The sequence below is a fragment of the Augochlora pura genome, chromosome 10 (genome assembly GCF_028453695.1).
Source record: "Augochlora pura isolate Apur16 chromosome 10, APUR_v2.2.1, whole genome shotgun sequence".
In the NCBI taxonomy this organism is placed as follows: Eukaryota; Metazoa; Arthropoda; class Insecta; order Hymenoptera; family Halictidae; genus Augochlora; species Augochlora pura.
Window position 1 is genome coordinate 6465779 of NC_135781.1, and position 18390 is coordinate 6484168.

The 18390-nt window shown below is 45.1% G+C and overlaps 1 protein-coding gene across 2 annotated transcripts in view; it reads left to right on the forward strand.

Moving 5' to 3' along the window:
- Window positions 1-653: 653 nt before the first annotated feature.
- Window positions 654-18390, forward strand: part of LOC144476509 (uncharacterized) — a 135418-nt gene continuing 117681 nt past the window's right edge. For both annotated transcript variants that reach the window (XM_078193559.1, XM_078193560.1), the window contains exon 1: window positions 654-997. The gene's annotated coding sequence lies outside the window, so the exon portion shown is untranslated. The remainder of the gene's footprint in view (window positions 998-18390) is intronic.

Below are 18390 nucleotides of genomic sequence, written 5' to 3' on the forward strand. Positions count from 1 at the left end.
TTTTCGTCCGGCCAAGAAACTAAAAGTTTCTTCCGTTTATACAACCACAGATTTGTGCACTCCTCTTTCGTGTTTAAAAGATTTTCGATTGTGCTGCGCCCAAGTGAGTGTCTTTCTTGAGGAATGCAAAATCTTGTATTACATCAATTTTGAAATCATAAATGTTTTGCAAAGTAAAAATCGGAGGGATCGTTTGCTTACGAAATTGCTGACCGAATTCGACGGCTGGTGCAGCTGCACATACATATATACTTAGGATCCATACATTACAAGTTTTAATATATTTGAAAATGTGGATGATACCGATTGTTCAGGTTTCATTATGATGAGCTTTAGACACGCGAAAGAAAATCAGGAAGAAAAGATGGCTCCCTTTCTCGCAACGACAATTTAGGAAATAAACGTATGTCGAGTAATTATCGCGGGCCGAAAATATAAATCGGAGAAGAAAACTTTAGGATGTATCCTAAGTCTGTATTCTATAGTTCGTCTGTGCTAATAAACCGTCGTTATTATCGTCGCTCGGTATAGATTGATAATACTACGTTATCGACAGTACCGCGCCGGAAATCGTTAGAATGTTCACGGGAATGCTGCTAGGTTATTGGCCCGGTTGGCGGTTCTCGATGGTGGTGGGAGCGACAGAAAACAGAATCTCATTCGCTCGCTAACCGTCGAGCGTGCGTTCGTTGTTTGTTTTCGCGTTTACTCGCGTACGTTGTTTTCTATCGTCGTGGACCCGTAGAGTTGCATTGTCGTGTACAGAGCGTTGTCATGAAACTATGTTGTTGGGTGGTTCGGGTTTTTTTTCGTTGTGTTGAACCTGTGAAACATTGAAATCTTGTGTTCTTTTTTTTCTTTTCATTTCGACCGTTTCAACGAAAAGTGTGCCCGCTTTGTGCATTTAACCCGTTTCGTCACGGAACTCGAATACGAGTCAACCAACCGGAAAAACATCGCCAAGAATTGGGACAGCTTTTCAAAATTCTCTTTCAAGGTAAGTCCTAGCCAAGTTTTTGCACATAAAACGTACACGAAGGACTCGAGTTCCACGTGATGATGGACCCGCAGCCACTTGTTGGCCTCCGGGATTCCACAGATCGGGAACGACGACTGGCTTTTAACATCGCCAACAGTGTCGGTCATTCGAAACTTGTGCAACGCGATTTCATGTTTTGTTTCGGACTTTCGATGACTACTCGTTTGCCGTATAGAGAGAGTTAGACGATTTCCACGGGGACCTTTACTCATCTATTAAACTCGTATCAAATTCTATGATGTTTTTATAAAACTCAAAGTAATTTATTTGACGAAACAGGAAAGAAAAGATTCTGTAGCATAGCTGGTACTGTTATAATTTGTATATATTTTGTGCGATCCAATTGAATTCGATACCTTAGCGTACAAATGAGTGTTTTAATGTCGACAAATGATACGTGAGCGTCTCGCGTAGTTAGTATATAGTTATTGCATTTGATATGCGTGGCAAAATTTGAATCAAATTTGAATCCGACTTCGTTGATTTGTAAATACTGACCTTTAAATAATGAAACAAATTTTTCATTTTATATTGTACAATGCGTAGACTAACAACATTCTCGGATAGTTAAAAGGTGGTATTTTCAAACTCGAACGGTAAATTCATGCAACACTTCCCATTCGTATTTCCATGTCGGAAATATATTGACCTCGTTAAGTCGCAATATTTCGGGACGCTCTGTATAAGCCTTGATCCATCGAATCGTTTGCACGAACATGTTTCTTACCTGTTACGCTCGACTGTCACGCAGGTACGAAAAGATCGGGTCAACTTTTCGTTGGCATCGTTTGCATGATATTAGGACCGTGGGTTTCTGAAAGGAACGTCAAGCAAAAGCCGGTCCGAGCATGAGCCAGCAGGTTCCTCGACCACTTGTGGATTTTCCGACAAGCCTAACTGAATCAGCGTAGCCTCGAACATTCCTTTCGTCGTCCTTCTTCTCGCAGCCTATTGTTTGTCCGAATATCCTCACCAGGACCGTGATTTTTACGAAAAGCTCATTGTTCATTTTGTCGTACTCGTGTCAGGAATGAAAACAAGGATTTGTTGATTCGTTAACCTTCGGACGGCAGAGATTTTTGGCCATTTATGGCAGTCACGGCTAGACCCATTCAAGTATACACGATCAATTTTCATCTCTATATTATTAAAACTTTTTTGTTGATATGGAAGTTCATTCTTTTTATATTAGTTTCAATATTAACGGTCAATTTGTGTGCCTGTCACGAAATTAGAATTTCGACGGAATGTTTGTAATTTTGGGTCGAATTGGACCCGGGGCTCGCCATCCGAAGATTAAACGTAGCGCGATGGATCGACTGGAAAGTTTTTGTACCGTTAGCGAGCTTCGGATTCACAATGTCCTGATTTCGATGTCCCTGGCGAGCCGCCGGGCCGTTTTGGTTTTCCCGTTACAAATTGTCAACGAACGACGGAATTTCCTACGGGTCTCTCGCGGGCTCTTTCTCAAGAGAGCATCACCGTTTCGTCAGGCTAACAATGTTTACGGTTTCCCTTGCGCATGCAACGCCAGCTCGTTATGCATCCACATTGTTGTTGCGTTATTGGCGGTTATTGCGAAGCACGCCGGAGCAAGTGAGAAGTTCTCATGCACAATAACGATCATTATCGGTAACGCTCTTCGACCGAGCATAATACGACGCGCGCATTCTTTCGTAGACTTTCGTAACATCATCGTGGAAAAGCTGAACTTTGGTGTGCGTGTGTGCTCGCGAGTCGTACCCAAAACCGGGATCGATCGCCTTCCATGTATCGTTGATCGATCGATCAACAATCTCCTCAACTCGCGGAACATTGGAAGATAAATATTCCGGATACAAAGCGGTCGAATATCTGGCGTAATTGGAGCGTGTTCACGATGCGTGCAACCATTTAGAAAATCAGTTGTCCGAGCCCGCGGGCTCGATCTTTCGGAATCTGGTTCGTTTGATCTTCGGCAAAGCTGATTTCAAAATAACGCGCTCGGGGCGAGGGCAGGCCCCGATTAAGAATCCCCTTTTAGATGCGCGCGTTCTTTGAACTCGATCGATGGAAGATGAAGAAATCCCCGAAAATAGACGGCCGATAACATGGTCAGCTCCTTGGATGCCGCGTTCCTATCTCCTGAATTGAACGTCTTCATCTCTTTTCGGGTTTAAATAAACACATCTCAACTTTTACCGCAGAGTGCTTAGCAATTAAATGCTTCTTGGGACTTACAGTTGCCCACTCATATGATAATATAATGATCTATTCGAATTGCTCGAGTGGCTGCTTCCTATCTCTATACCTTCTTTCGGCGTTGAAATTGATCCTGTTCTTATCGATATTGAAATAATTCTTCATGATTTTGCCATATGCAACATTAAAATTTTGTTCTTTTGTATTGCTTCAGAAAGGCAGCCAAATCTTAAATGCGTTTCCTAAATTCTTTGAGCGGTTTTATAGTCCATCGGCATTCTCGCGGTTTACACGCAAATCCTTTGAGAATTTATTAGTTTTTTTAATAGGTTGCCTTTCTAACCACGTTCACCTGCCTCGGATTATCCTGCTCAAGAGCCTGATAATTAATATTGTTTTACAATGCCCTGAACTTGATGGCACAAATAAAATAGCTTCGAAATTGCTACATTTCTTTTTCGGCTATGTATCCCTCCGTTAATTACTACTTCATTAGGAATTGCAACGTCTCTTTTCCATGGTTTATAATGGGCCAACCGTCCGTGAAGAGGACCGAACCACCTTTTATGGGGTTACACGCGCACCTGCGATAACAGAGAGCATGCCTTCGAGGAATTTGGGACCGTGGGGTGGGGGTTATCGTCTGAATCGTCACGTCCATTCTTTCGTAATTTACGTGAAGCATTAAAAGCCTAATTGGCGTTTATTTCGGATCGATTATTTCACTCGCGAGATCAGCCTGTCGCGAGAGGGCTGTCCTTCGGTGTTGCCCTCTTTTACGGTCAAACGGAGGCAACCTCTCAGTCCATATTGTTCCTTAATCTAGTTATATGCCTGGAATGTGTTAGACGCCTAAGCGAGTTGCTGATAATCCTGTACACGGGTTGTACGGCATTTAATAAAAAAAAAAAAAAAGAATCGGGGCAGCTGCTTCGAACTCCATTAGCAGTTTGATAACTGGCCAGCACCTCCAATTTCCGTCGAAAAAAGGCAACTTGTTTCAATATCGGTTTCCATTCGGCGCCTCCTTACCTCGCATTTTGCGGCGGAGCCTCCTTTTGTCGCGGGCTCGCGGAAAGTTCAGCGTTTCCTTTCAGCCCCGACGAAGACCCCCTTTATTGCGGTAGAACCGTCTCTCCCGCCGCGCAATAAGGAAATAGGTAGACTCTTTGTCCGCCGCGAATTTATTCGAACTTCGCGATAACAGTTCCCCTCCTCTCGTCCGGGATCAACTGTGCTCCGGTCTCCCGATCCCCGAATAAAGCGGACGTAAAACCGAAGCCGAGAAGGCCGAGACAACGCTCCGGGCGAGCCTTGTATAAACTTTTCTGAATAAAAAAATGCTGAAGAGATCTGAATTGCGACTGAAAATACCGCCATTGAAGTTTTCGTAGAATTAAAGTCTCGCATTGAATCGTGGAAAAATGGAAATCTGCGCGCGAATTGAGGCGAAGCCCGCGAACAAGGATACCAGTCGCGAGTACACGTTTCATTAAGTGGCTTTCATGGGCCATAAACGATCCCGTTTGTCCAAGTATCCAGAAATCCAACACCAGAAAGGAATAATCCCCTTAAAAAGACTTCGTGAAAGAGGTAAAAAAAGAGAAGATGTCCGATAACAAACAAATCGCTATAGAATGATTTTAGCATGAAATAGAAAATAAAGTAATAGGAAGGCGTACAAGAGAAAGAAAGTTTATTAAGACTTTATTATTTATTTATTATTAGCATAGAAGGTAGTGGCGAATGGACGTACGGAAAAGGTGTGAGATTAAAATTACCAATTTAAAGAGGTTTGAAAGAGACACACCAATATAAATAGGTTCGACACATTAACGTGAAATTTATGTAGATGGAATGTCAACGAAGGGCAGTAAAGGTGCAAAGGTTTACTCACAAGTATTGGTTCAATTTGTAATATATAATTTTATAATATATCTTGTATCCGTCCTGGATTATTCGTATAATTACCACCATTATAATGTTGCACACAAACTAATAAATTCAATTCTAAATGGACTTGGCGGGTGCTTTTGCAAACTATCAACAAATCCAGAAAGCGAACATTAGAAAGGAACCATCTATTATAAAATAACACGAGATACCGGGAACTATTTGGAAGAGGCCAATTCAGTTCTCTCCCGGTTAGTTCCGCTTCTTTATCCACGATCCGGAAAAGGACGATAAATCGTAGGCCACCTAATGCGCGTTACGTGCGCCTGGTCCCAGTTTCCCGGAATCAAAGAGGGTCTCCCCTTGGTTTTCCGACTCGTTCGCTAGGGTTCGCTCGGCGAGGACAGTTTTCTTAGGACCGGTTTGCGCGGCGTTTGCGCGCGTCTTGCACCGCTGCAGGTACATCTCGTCGTAAAAACTGCCGCCCACGCTGAAGGCAGGATTTATCTCCGCCATTACCTTCGTAGCATTCTCGAAAGAGGGATTTCTTAATTTCCGGCGAAGCTTAGTTGACGGGATCCGAGTCTCCGACCATTGGAATTCTTTCGTCGTGACCGACAGGTTTGTCTTCTTTCGTAGCGGCCGTAACTGACCGCCGGTTATCGCGTCCCCGGTCACCATATTATTTCAGTAGTTCGTCGATTCCCTGGCCATTCGTTCGCCGACACTTGCATTCGATTCTACAGGGAATATAGACGTTTATTTCGTTTTTTATTTATTTATTTTATTTATTTATTTTATTCATTTCTATCCCTTATCTATCCAGTGAAAGCCGAAACTCCTTTGTTCCGGTGACTCATAGTGGGCAGATACGAACAATAGATTGTATCTAGCTGCATCGGAAGTTATTTACGATTCGACGTAATATTTGTAGGAGGAGTTCGCGCAACTATCTTGTCCTGGCGAAACTCGTCGCGGTGCCTTATTATTTATCGCCGCGCGGGCTTCGCGGTAAACAAGATCGTCTCTGTGTCCATTCGAACGTTCTTCGCCCCGATTGCGATCGCCACTATCGCGCAGACATACATATTCGGTCTCGGGGAGCCATTTGGTTATCGGCGCCGACTTCCTCGACGGTACACGTGGCCTATGAAAAAGCAGCCCGGCTCGACTGCTCGAACGAGCACGGTCATTAACGAGCGCAATTAAGCGTCGTTAGAACCTATCCGCGGCGGTGCGTCGTTCCTTCGGTCGTTCGAGATGATCGTTCTGTAATTCGATCGAGTCGAATGCGCACCGTACGTTCGCGCCGGTCGTTTCGAACACGCTCAAAGTTTAGCCAACGCTCTGATATTATTATTAGAATTATTACTATTTACTCGCCAGGCTCGCGAAAAGTTTCAGGGTAAGGTAATTGCACGTGAGTATAAATTTGTGTAATTAGCCTCGAACCTACTCTAACTTATACTAACTTGTAAGTTAGTACTACTGTTTAGTCACCCCTTTACTGATTATTCACAATTTTTAAAATCCCATTGTATGTATTTTTAGATACAAATTCAGAAATGTAACGTTAACAATTGATCGACGTTCTACGTTATATAAGTTACATACGTAATATTAGTATGCACTAATAATCTCAGTAGCTGTTTCCATAGTTTATTAAAAAGAAACTTGTATCTACAATTCTTTGATAAAAAATGACTACATTGTTCATTCAACATTATCGTTTAATAATTGATACATTTAAGCTTTTCAATTTATATTTCTCTTGCACCTCCTTCTTGTACATATTCTTCTACTTCCACCACCACCTTTACCGTTCATCCCTTCATCCACCCGTGCACGCTGAAACGTTTCCTTCTCTCGACCGCAGACCCTGCGTTTCCCTCCTTGATATTTACCGCCGCAAATATTTCTTCTTCTCTCCCTTCGGTTTCATTGTTTTATTCGAGCGCGACGGATTTGCGATTGCTCGCGCGCCGTACGCGCGTTCCTTCGGGTTCAAAGTGCGCGCACGGTGAGCACTGTTACGTTCGCGGAAGATTATGTTATCCAAAGCCGTAGGAGAACCTTGCCGCCTTCGTAATTATTGCGCTTTGTCAGCCGCGTCGCAACAATAATAGCTTAACCAGAGGTTTCGAGGCTCTCGCAGCGGCGGCGGGCACCGCGCTGCTCTCCCGGTGGGAACAATTACGATAGTGGTAATAATCTGTTTGTTGCACCTATTCGACCGGGGACTGTAGAACGCGCTTGTGTTTTGCGCGCTCGGTAATCTAGTTTCTATCGCGTCGGAATTAAACTGCGGAGCGGCTGGTAAAGTGCCGAGTAATCACGGCTTATGCTAATTAGTCACGGGAGTACGTGGGAAAGATAAAAAACGTACGCGGAGCAATTGCGTGCTACGTGGAAAAGGAGCACGTCGTCCGATAAACGCGGAGATGAACGAGACGAAAATCTCGGGACGAGATTTCCGAGCGGCTCGGATAATACACCTGTGTCCGTTTCGTTCGTTTCCTTTTTGGAACGGTGGGAGGGGGGTTCTAGCCCGAAGGGGCAGACGCAGAAATATCGTTCCAGGTATATTTTACGTAGGAATTGATCCCGGCGATCCTGTTCGGCGCAGCGCTCCCCCCACGCCTTTAATCCGGCCATTGTCCACCGAAATGCATTTACGTAGCAACTGCAAACAATGACTTCCGCGTCGCAATTGTATCAAGCAACGAATTGAATGAAACCGTCGGCTCGAAAGGAAATTTCCCCTCATTGCGGTACTCTGTGGACTCGAGGACTCTGAATTTCGCGCTTCCTGCCTGTTGCGTCGCTTGTCGACCAGCCGGTGGCATGAAAGTTACGCGGGGCGTAATGATAATAACGCGTCTTTATTATACGCTCGGGCGTGAGCAGCGCGGCTACGCGAAGAAAAGAAAGAGAAATCGAAAGAGGAGTAGAAGGAGTCGGAAGAAACGGTGAACGTGTTACCACCGCGTGCACGTATATATGTATATACTATATATATATATATATATGTATATATCTATATAGAAATGACGATTCAAGGCCATTGGCGAAGATGGATAGGACGATACCGTGCCGGACAGGTGCACCGTGAAAAACGATGGAAAAAGAGCCGGGGAGAACAGGCGTTAACTCGCTCCAATTTCGCGAGGGATCGTGCAACTCATTGCGAGAACCGGGCCCGATGGAGATAGGGAATCTCTCGGTTCCGTTTGACCGTAGAAAAGCTGCCGCGGTTAATTCGCGGGCAATTTATACGCGTCACGGGGCGAAGTGGAGCTCGCCGAGCGGTGGAAACCGCAATTAAAAAGAATAAACTCCGTGGGAGGTATCTCTCGCGACGCCGCGTTTCATTCTCACAATCGAGAACCGCTTCCGTTTCAACAATCTCGGCTATTCCGACCGTCGGGGACCCTCCCTATTATCTTTTAAACCGAAACCGCTCTTCGATTCGAAATTGCCCGAATAACGCCGAGCAATGTCCGCGTCGCGTCAACGCGATCTTGTCATTTATTCGCTGAATCGTCAATAGCCGTGCCAATTGTCGCTTCTACCTTCCTTGCCGAACTACACCGTATCCTCTACAGTTACCATAATCGTTTCAACCGTTTATACTGGTTAACGCAAATCGCTATGCACACTTCCGTAATTATTTCCACAGCTCTTAATCATCTTTCAGGCATACTGCGCTATTGTTACGGTTACGGTTCACCATTGTGCAACCTATTCTTTTTACCTTTTCTGTTAGTCCTTCTTTCGTATCCTTTTTCTTTTTCTACCAACGGCATTACGCGCACGTCTGATTATATTTTTCTATTGTTATAGACATTTACCGTATCTGCTCTGTAATAATAATAATAATAATAATAACATTACTTGTCGACAGTATGAGTCCTTTGTTAGAATGAGAGAGAGAGAGAGAGAGAGAGAGAGAGAGAGAGAGAGAGAGAGAAATGCTACAGTTCTGCAAGAGCAGATGAAATATCAGAATAAAAAGAAAAGAAAGAAAGAGGAAAGAAGAAGAGGATTCTTGTCATGTCTATTATATTCACTATACATTATTTCTTACTTTTCATTTTACTTTTATATCGTATTCTCTTTTTCGAGTTTCATTGTACTCGTCCCACGGCCGTACACAATCTCTTCCTTTGTATTTCTCCTTCTCTGATAAAGGGTTCTCTCACTCGCATAAAAGAACAAATTATTATCATTATTATTGCGGGTCTAATACCGAGCAGCGCCGAGCATTGCCGAGAAATATCCACACGATCCCGTGATCGAGGAGAAAGCTCGTTCTGTCCGAGCGCCGCGCAGCGTTATATTCCGATTATGGTCAGAACCACGCGGTAATCAATGTCCGCGGCGATCGTTATGCCGCAGACCGCCTATGTCCCCTTGATAATTAAGCACGGCCGAGACAGGAATCACGCGCAGATTCACCTACGCCGTGTGTTGTTTTCGTTGATACCTCCGCTCGGAATCAACCGGCGCGCCGCGCTCCGCATCGGCCGACAGAAGATATTACGTGTGCGCGCGCAGCTCGCCGGTTTATTGCGTTAGACAGGAAACCGTGAAGAGAGTTAGTTGCGCCGGGGCCCGACCTGGATTAGGCGTGCCCTACAGACGCCTCGCGTATAGATCCACACGGAGAAAGAGAACGAGCGAGAGAGCCAGCTTTCAAATGTCACGGGCCTCTGGTGAACGGATATCACGCGGCGCCCCCGTTGCAAACTCCGCGCGCGATTCGGCTTTTCGCTTTTGATGCACCGGGGACGTTGCACCGCTCCGGTGAAACTTGTTACATCGATTATACTCTCTCCGAGCGCGCGGTTCATCTCCGAGCCCCTGAATCGGCGGATTGACCGAACCGGACCGAGAAACTGGATGATTCGCCGCGTACCGTTATCTCGGGCTTACGAGGAAACAAACGACTGAGTATTAGGAATAGAGGTTCGATGTAATTGACTCGGTGACAATTGAATCGGAGCTGTACTAGAATTTATTATTGTTTAGATGAAACTAATACGATTAAAATTCAACTTAGTTTAATTTAACCGAACCTAATTTATTTACATATGTTTGTTAACATCCAGTTTTACAATACAGAACAAAAATATATACTAACCCTTTGCATTCGAAGCCATTATTTTAACGGTATTTCCATTGTATATGACAAAGTCTTGCGACTCCCATGCACAGTGGATATAACAATTGTAGTGGTGTCTCAGAGTGCAAAGGGTTAAAGCTGTTAGAGAACCAGCGAATCAGCAGTTTCGAACGCCACGGTTTGGTGGTTGAAAATGACGCAAATCGTACGGCGTTCTCCGCGCATTTATTTCTAAAAATATCCATGATATCCGTCTTCCTGGTATGAGGAACTGTTTCGTCATACCCGGTTAACAGGTTAATGTGGAGGATACCTGTATCCATTGTCCTGTAGAGGGCTGGGAGGCCGGCTGGAAGGTGGAGGAGCACGAAAGGTGGATCGGCGGGGATCGTTGGCCGACCAAATATTTGCGTACACGGTGGCTACACGGGGAATGCCAGGGATGGTTCCGATCGATCGCGGAACGATTAAGGACGATCGCGTGCCAAGCCGGCTCTGAAAAATTAATCGCTGGCCCACGGGACAGGTAGACGAACCGGGACAGCCGAACAGGACCTAGTCGCGAGAGCCGGTTAGAAGTCCGATGGCGTGCGACGTTCTGGAATGTTGCTAATGACCATCGCGCACCGTCAACCCCACCGTCGCGACGTAGGTGTTACCTGCGACGCTCGGTTCGGCTCGGTTCGGTCCGGTCCGGTTCGGTTTTGCTCGTTTTTTGTTGTCGGTTGAACTCCGTGGAAACTCCCGTTGCTAGGCGAAATCGAGACTGGAAAAACGCGTGGGCGCGGGAATTCAGCGCGATCGTCGGAGGTCGGTGAACCCCCCGGAGAATCGCCGCGCACCGCAAACGGGCAGATTAGTTTTTCGAAGGGAAGTTTCGGGAGCGGACGATGGCGATGGCGTGCCTAATCACGTAACCGTGATTCCGCAGAGTTCCGGGTACCGTAACGAGCGCGCTATCATTGTACGCGAAGACTGTTTTCGGACTGTTAGGCACGCGTACCATTAGGCCTATGGCCTACGCGTTGTTGCTCGAGACGGATTACGTTTTACTTTCATCGACGCGATCGCGGCGATTTTAGTCGACGCTTCGACCGTGTGCCTCGCGTATCGAAATGCCATGGGTATAGACTGCGGATTCGATGCCCCTATCGTGATAAAGAGGCTGGTACCAAGGGGTTAAATCAGATCTCGGGGTCCGAAAAGATCCAGAGGCGTGGCACGGCGAGGGCTAAAGGAAAGAACTGTTATGCCATTGCCTAACCGTGGGCTGACTGTACAAATGCTAGATTTTGTCTGAATCGAAGTGTTCCGTAAATATTCCGTGGCTAATATTCCGATGACATAAATATCGACCTTAACTATAGGAGCGCCACCAAAATTTGAGCAACCAAATAGAATTGAGATGTGTTGGCACAGAACGGTATTTCCGATCGCCCACGCAGTCCTCGTGCCCGCCGGCGAAAGAAAGTTCTTCGCCCAGGTGTGCGGTAGCAGAGGCAGAAGCAGCAACAGCCAGCGGCTGGTATTCGGCGAGAGGCTGTCGGATCGTTACGAAATCAAGCGACCGAGCAAAGACGCGAAAAAGACGGTCCGCGTGCTGTAGAAATTCGTGCGTATTCCCTATACAGGGTGTCCCAAAATTATTACACAAGCGGAAAAGGAGGATTTCCCGAGGTTATTTGAAGCAACTTCCTTAGCGCAAATGCAATCGGTGGCTTCGTTTATAAGTTATTAACGAAAAACAGTGGCTAACGAGAGGCCATCTTGGCTAGAGCATGGTGGCCGAACCAATGAGCGGAGCTGGGTTTCGACAGCTCGGTGGCTCAGGTGCATCAGCAGTCGAGATCGTCTCTCATTGCGTTTTTCGTTAACCCTTTGGCTACGGCAGACTTTGGCATAGCCGTAGTTTCCCGAATATTGTTTTTGAATATTAAAATATTCAATATAATGAATTCTATTACATTAAACCGATATTACTCGAAGTGAACAATAATTTTAAGCTTTAATTACAATATTTAACGTAAATATCACACGATATATAATTAATTAAATTTAATAATAACCGGGGGCGAAATATGATCTTGACGCCTATCGGCGCCTACGGTACCGTGAAGCCACATGTTTTGGACGCCAATAGGTGCCAACAGTAGTCAAAGGGTTAATAACTCCTATACAGAGCCGCGGTTTGCATTTGCACCAAGCAAAAAGATACCTCAAACGACGTCGGGAAATCCTCATTTCCCGGAAGCAACGTAACGTTGGTACACCTTGTACAGCGAGGAAGAGCGAACAGCGCAGCGCGGCGCGCGCAGCCGGCCGTTGGAAACCTGGCGCGCGCGAGCCCCGCGTCCCGAACAAAATAGAGCGTGCACGGAACGCTCCGAGCGGTTTTATCCGACGCGGAGCTGGGAGCCGATTCGACGATCTGACGATCCGCGAGAGGCAGAGCGTCGTATCCACACGTGCACGACTGGTGCACGCAGTGCATACGGTGCCTCTCGACGTATGTACGTCTCCGCGGGCCGCGTCGAGTTTTCTCCGATCGAAACTGGTTCGCGGATAAGGTCTTTAACCTTCCTAGCCTCGTCGCTCGATGTCGGGATCGGTCTAGGAAGAACGCCGCCGCAAAAACAAGGTAAACGACCAAGGTAACGAAGCCGTTCCCGGCACATAGACGGACAGCCTTCGCCAAGTTTGTCGTCGCCCGTCATTGGTCCCCGTTGGTATCGTAGCGCTTCGCGGCGAGTCGCAAAACAATCGCGGTCGCAACCAATGGGCGCCTGCTGTCCCCCTTTCAGTCCCCAATCCCAAAGGAACTTGAAAATATGGTCGAGGAATTAAAAAAAGGAGATTTCTTTCCATGCGGATACAAGGATCTGTATGCAGAATGAAAATGACCTGAATTAATTGCAATAATCTATAAATTCGATAGAAATGTATTTTCTCTTTTAACGATCGTGATAATTGCTTGCCAATTAATGCAACAATAACTTTATCATTAAACCTACCGCGATCTAAATGACTGTGTTGAGAATGTTTGAATTTACATTGTTGGAGCTAGTTTTATAATAAAAACTTTATAGTATCTAAATAAATTTGATCTTCTCACTTTTATGAAGCAATGAACGCTGTTACTATTATTTTCTGGTTAGATTCAGTGGTACATTTTGTTTAATGTAATTTCAGTTTTCCGTTAGATCTATTTTATCACAAATGCATTCAAATATCGTAGCGTAGTTATTACTGTAGAAGGATACGAATGTGTTGACCTATATAGGATAAATCGGGACCGGGATTCGAACCAGGTTCTTTCGTTTGCCGGCCGACTGCTTTGACCAATTAAGCTATCCTGGCCGGTCGACAACTCATTCTCTCCTAGTCCCTTGTAACACGAGCAAACGCAGATATAATTCAATCGTCGACTCCTGCATTACCTCCTCTTTTTTTTTTTTTTATTAAACATCATTTTATTTGAAGCCTGCAGTATACAATTTAAATGTTGCAAAATGATTGAAGAAAAAAATACATGATATTTTACATTTTACAGTTCAACGGCCGTGTTGGCTCTTATAAACCTAATCTTATCCTAGTTTGTGCTATGATTTAGTTTAACGCTTGTTTAAAATTAAATTGGGTCAGTAAGGATGAACGACCTTGATTAATTCTTTTATTGGTGCGCTCAAAAATGGCTTTAGGTTAATTTGGAAAAAATGACGCTACTATATGTATATAAATATGACTTAAGTGTACTAACTATATACAATATTTACAAAGGCTTAGGACTACTTAGAAGTACTTAATTTCTGTCTTATTTCTATTGGCCCGTGGTTTGAGCGGAGGTTCGGGTTTGCCTCCTCTAAATCACCGATTCGTAGCAACTGCGAAAGTTAACGCGCCCGTCGCGAAGCAGTACATAGAACGCTGGATATTCTAAAAGCCGTGCGGGGAAGCATAATTTTCGCTGTTCGAGGACCGGCTTTAGAATCTGCTCCCCGAGGATCTCGACGAAGATCAAGAAACTCGGGATCGCGATCCACGTTTTGCTTCTCCACTCTGACAGGGCCTGCCTCGGCCAGCTGACACCTTTGTTTGCCCCGGGTACGATTTAATCAGCGTTTCGCCGGAGCCCCGGCTCGCGCATTTAACTGGTCGCGCAGTTCCGATCGCGAGACAAAGGAGTCTTTCTTCGGCTCGCGCGAGCCTTCGCCTTCGAGCTTCCACTTTCTGCGACGGCGCGCGGCGCGCGCAGAAAACCGTCGATGTTTATTCTGTAACGATGCGTAACCGCGGGGTTTTCCGCCGCTCGGGAGCGGCACGCGCTTCTATCGCCCGATCGTTCGGATCCGCCGTGGGGGGGCGTTCGGACGCGCTGTTTCCACGAAACACGGAAGCGCCGATGATACTGTGAAATTGAAAGAACAATAGGGCCAAAGCGTGCGCGACCGGATCGCGGGACGAGTTCGCGCGTCCGGGTTTGACCGGCGAAAAGGGGTATTCTAGGGTGAAGTGCGTGTTTTTTTTAACTTTCTTGGGGGGGGGGGGGGGGGTATTTTTGCAAACAATCTATTATACCTTTCGCAGTCAAATAGGACAAGGTTTATTTGTATGCAATTTCAACGATGTTTTAAAATTTTATCAAACCACAACAGTTAACATTCGTAGAATTCCAATATTCCATTTATTTTAAAATTCATATATTTAAGGATTTTGCGTTTTAACCTTTTAGATACTACGCGCCACTGTAGTGGCTTTCGCGAATGGCTCGTGCTTTACTCAATTGTTTTATTATTTATTAAAGCAAACAATTAAAGTGAAAGTGTGTGTGTATATACAATATATTAAGAAAAGAATATATGTTATTAGTACTATATATAGAGATATCCGGAAAAAATATATATTAAGAGAAAATCGTAATTTAGTTACGAAAAACTTTATTTGCGCAAAATCCTGCCGTACCTAAAAGGTTAATATATTTAATGATATCCGTGACCGATGACATGGTAGTGCAACGTGTTCGTATTTCTAACGGTTGTACAGTTCAAATGTAAATATTGAAATAGTTAGCTGAATGTTTTCAGAAAATGTAGTCTTCGAAATTAAACAGCTCGATTGAAAATTCGATCGCAGGGGTCACTAGCCTAGAACGATTCCGCTGTGCCGGCCGCAATCGGAGAAAGTTTCGGAGCGATAAGTCTGACCCGCGCGCGCGCCGGAAACGGCGATTAACGATGCCCGGTTTCGAGAGATCGCGGGGTTTCACTGACGGAAGCCTCGGCGACACGCTGCGCGCTGGTCCAGCGAACCTCTCGCGGCGTTCCCGATCGCGTTCTCAGGTGAAATCGCTGCCAAACGTTACGACACGTCCCGTTCGCCAGTCCATCGTCTATGGCTCCTTTCGATCCTATCTTCGCGAATTCACGCTTTCGATGCCGTACGAAAATGCCCGATGAATTGCGACTCCGACATGTTCCGCGCGTCGAAGCGATCGGCGCGACTGAGATTGGATGGAAAACGTGAAACTGAAAATGGGCAACGTAGTTGATTGAAACGATGATGCCATCACGCGGGATTCCGAATATAATATTATATTTTATCTCAAATCCAGGGAACTTCTTCGTATTCAGAAGCATAAGGCGGAAGTATCAGTATCAACCCTTTGCACTCGATATCATTTTAATTCTAAATCCAAAACAGTTGAAAATTGAGCCTTCTTACTCGCACAACGATTACATTTTGAACACTAATTAACCCTTAGCACTCGGCGCCATCATGGATGTTACCTACCAGCGCTTATAAACAATAACAATAATATCATTATATAATATACGATATATATGAATCTGTAAGAAATAATTGCAAATCGCTAATAAACTTTAATATTTAGTCATATACTAGAATTACGATGTCCCCTGAGAGGGGACAGCCGAGTGCAAAGGGTTAAATATAAACAAGTTTGTCAATTTAAACGTTATATTCTTCTAACGAGTCCGCAAATTACGTAATTGAATTATTAAATTCTTGCAATTGCCTCGCAGGTTTGTGTTTCCATCTATTCACTTTTTTACATCAATGCGCACAATTACTAACGAGTAACTTCGCGCGACACCCAAATGACAACGGACCACCTAATCTTAAACTGCCGAAAATACAATTACATGCGCACCAAACATAAACTAAAACCACTGCTCAAGGGTAACATAAACAGCAACAAAATCAAGGACCTATTAAAATTTCTGAAAGATACAGACTTAATAAACAAAATATAAAGTCTACTTAAATAGAAGGTCGCTAATAGCCTTGCAGCTGATGCGACGTAAAACCTCTAAGAAAAAAAAGAAAAAAAAAAAACTTCGCGCGTAAGTTCAACAAATAAATCAACAATTTATTAAAATGACGAGGGTACGAGGGACGGGCGCGTTTTCTGGATCCCGGATCGCGCGGAGGTTCGCGGAACCGTCGGTATCGACAGTTCTCTTCGGTGAAAACGTCGTTACAGCGCCGCTGGCCCAGTTTCCCTCGTCCGCTTCCCATTGTCGAGTTTCGAGAACCGAAGATCCCATTGAACCGCTTCCGTGAACCGAGCCGGTTATTTTGCGCGAGCGCTTCAATTGGTTTTCCGTATTAATAGCGAGCGCGGCGGCGGCGGCGGCGGCTCTTCGCGATGTGAAACGGCCGCGACGTTTCCACGCATCGTATCGATCCCCCTGGAAAACAAAGGGACGGTGCGCCGATGTCCCGCGATACGGCATCCGACTTCCGCCTTTGCAGCGCGCCTCTTTTCAATCCCGTCCCGCGTGGAACACAGTGTCTCTAACGAGCAAACATCGGGGTTTTTAAGCTGGTCTCGCGCCGTTATCATTTTTTTTTGGCTGCGCGATTCTCACCGGCGAACGGATTCTAACGTCGATTCGTCTTCAAAGACCGAGAAACGGAAGGATTCTTCGCGGATCGAAAACATCGATCGTTACGAGCTGTTGCTTCCTGCGTTTCTTCTTATGGAAGAAGCAACGTTATAGTAGGAAATCTGCTATTTACTTGTCTTTTATTTATTCACTTACGTATCCTATATGTACTTTGATATTACAAAGAGAAAAATCTTCAACGGAAATTAGCAACGGATACAGAAGCTTCTTTTTATTATATTTTTCTTCGATGTAATTCTCGTTGAGTGAACACGGATATTCAATATTCTTTTTATGACTGAAGTGGATAATATGGCATTTAGATATGTCAACACTATTTTTGCCGACACTTAGCGCCGTACAATTCAGAAAATTAATTTTGCGATGACGACAGATGAGAAGTGATTACATAGAAAGCATAGAGCGTGGGAAAAGAATTTTTTATTTAAAATTATTAAATGATGTCTTTTAAGCCCTTCGGTGAGAATCGTGTCGAGCAGGAATTACTAAAAGGTGTCTTTCGAGATCTTCGTAGGAGGTAGCGTTTAAAGCTCGGTTCCGTGGGGTTCAAAGATCGCCGTCCAACCCCAACCTCGAAGCCAGAAGCCGTCGTTACGGAGGATGGATGAGGATTCGACGGCGTCGCACGAAATTGTTGCGTTTAACAGGAGAACATTTCAGTGTACCGGCCGCTGGCCGTGGTTCCGTGACTAGAGCCGGTCGATCGGCCTAAATGATAATGCAACGGGTGTACGTCTTTTTTTCGTTCCCGGAGCTACCACGGCCCGGCGATCTATCATCGCGACGCGAGAGGGAAACGAGCGGAATGTACACGTTGGATAAGATCGTTGATACGCGTTCGACGTGATTTATTATCGCGGTTGGCCCAATTTAGCCGACGCGCGCATCAAAATGGCGATGGACCTAACGACCGAGACCAATATGATTTTTCGAGCCTTTTGTCCCGTTAGCAAACCCTCCCCCCCCAACGCGCTCGGTATTTCGGCAACAAAATTTCGTCGAGATACCAAAATGAATTGCGCCATTTGTCGCGGATGAAAATTCGCTCTCTCTTTTTCTGCTTCCACGAACCGCGGAGCTTTTTCTTCCGATGCTAAAACGATGCACGTTTTTAGAATATGGAATTTCAAATGAAACGTGGGCTCGGCGATCGTCTGGTCGTTCGGGATGATTCGAAGCTCTTTCGTTTAACTATCTTTGAGAATTGTATAAAAGTTTTGATAATA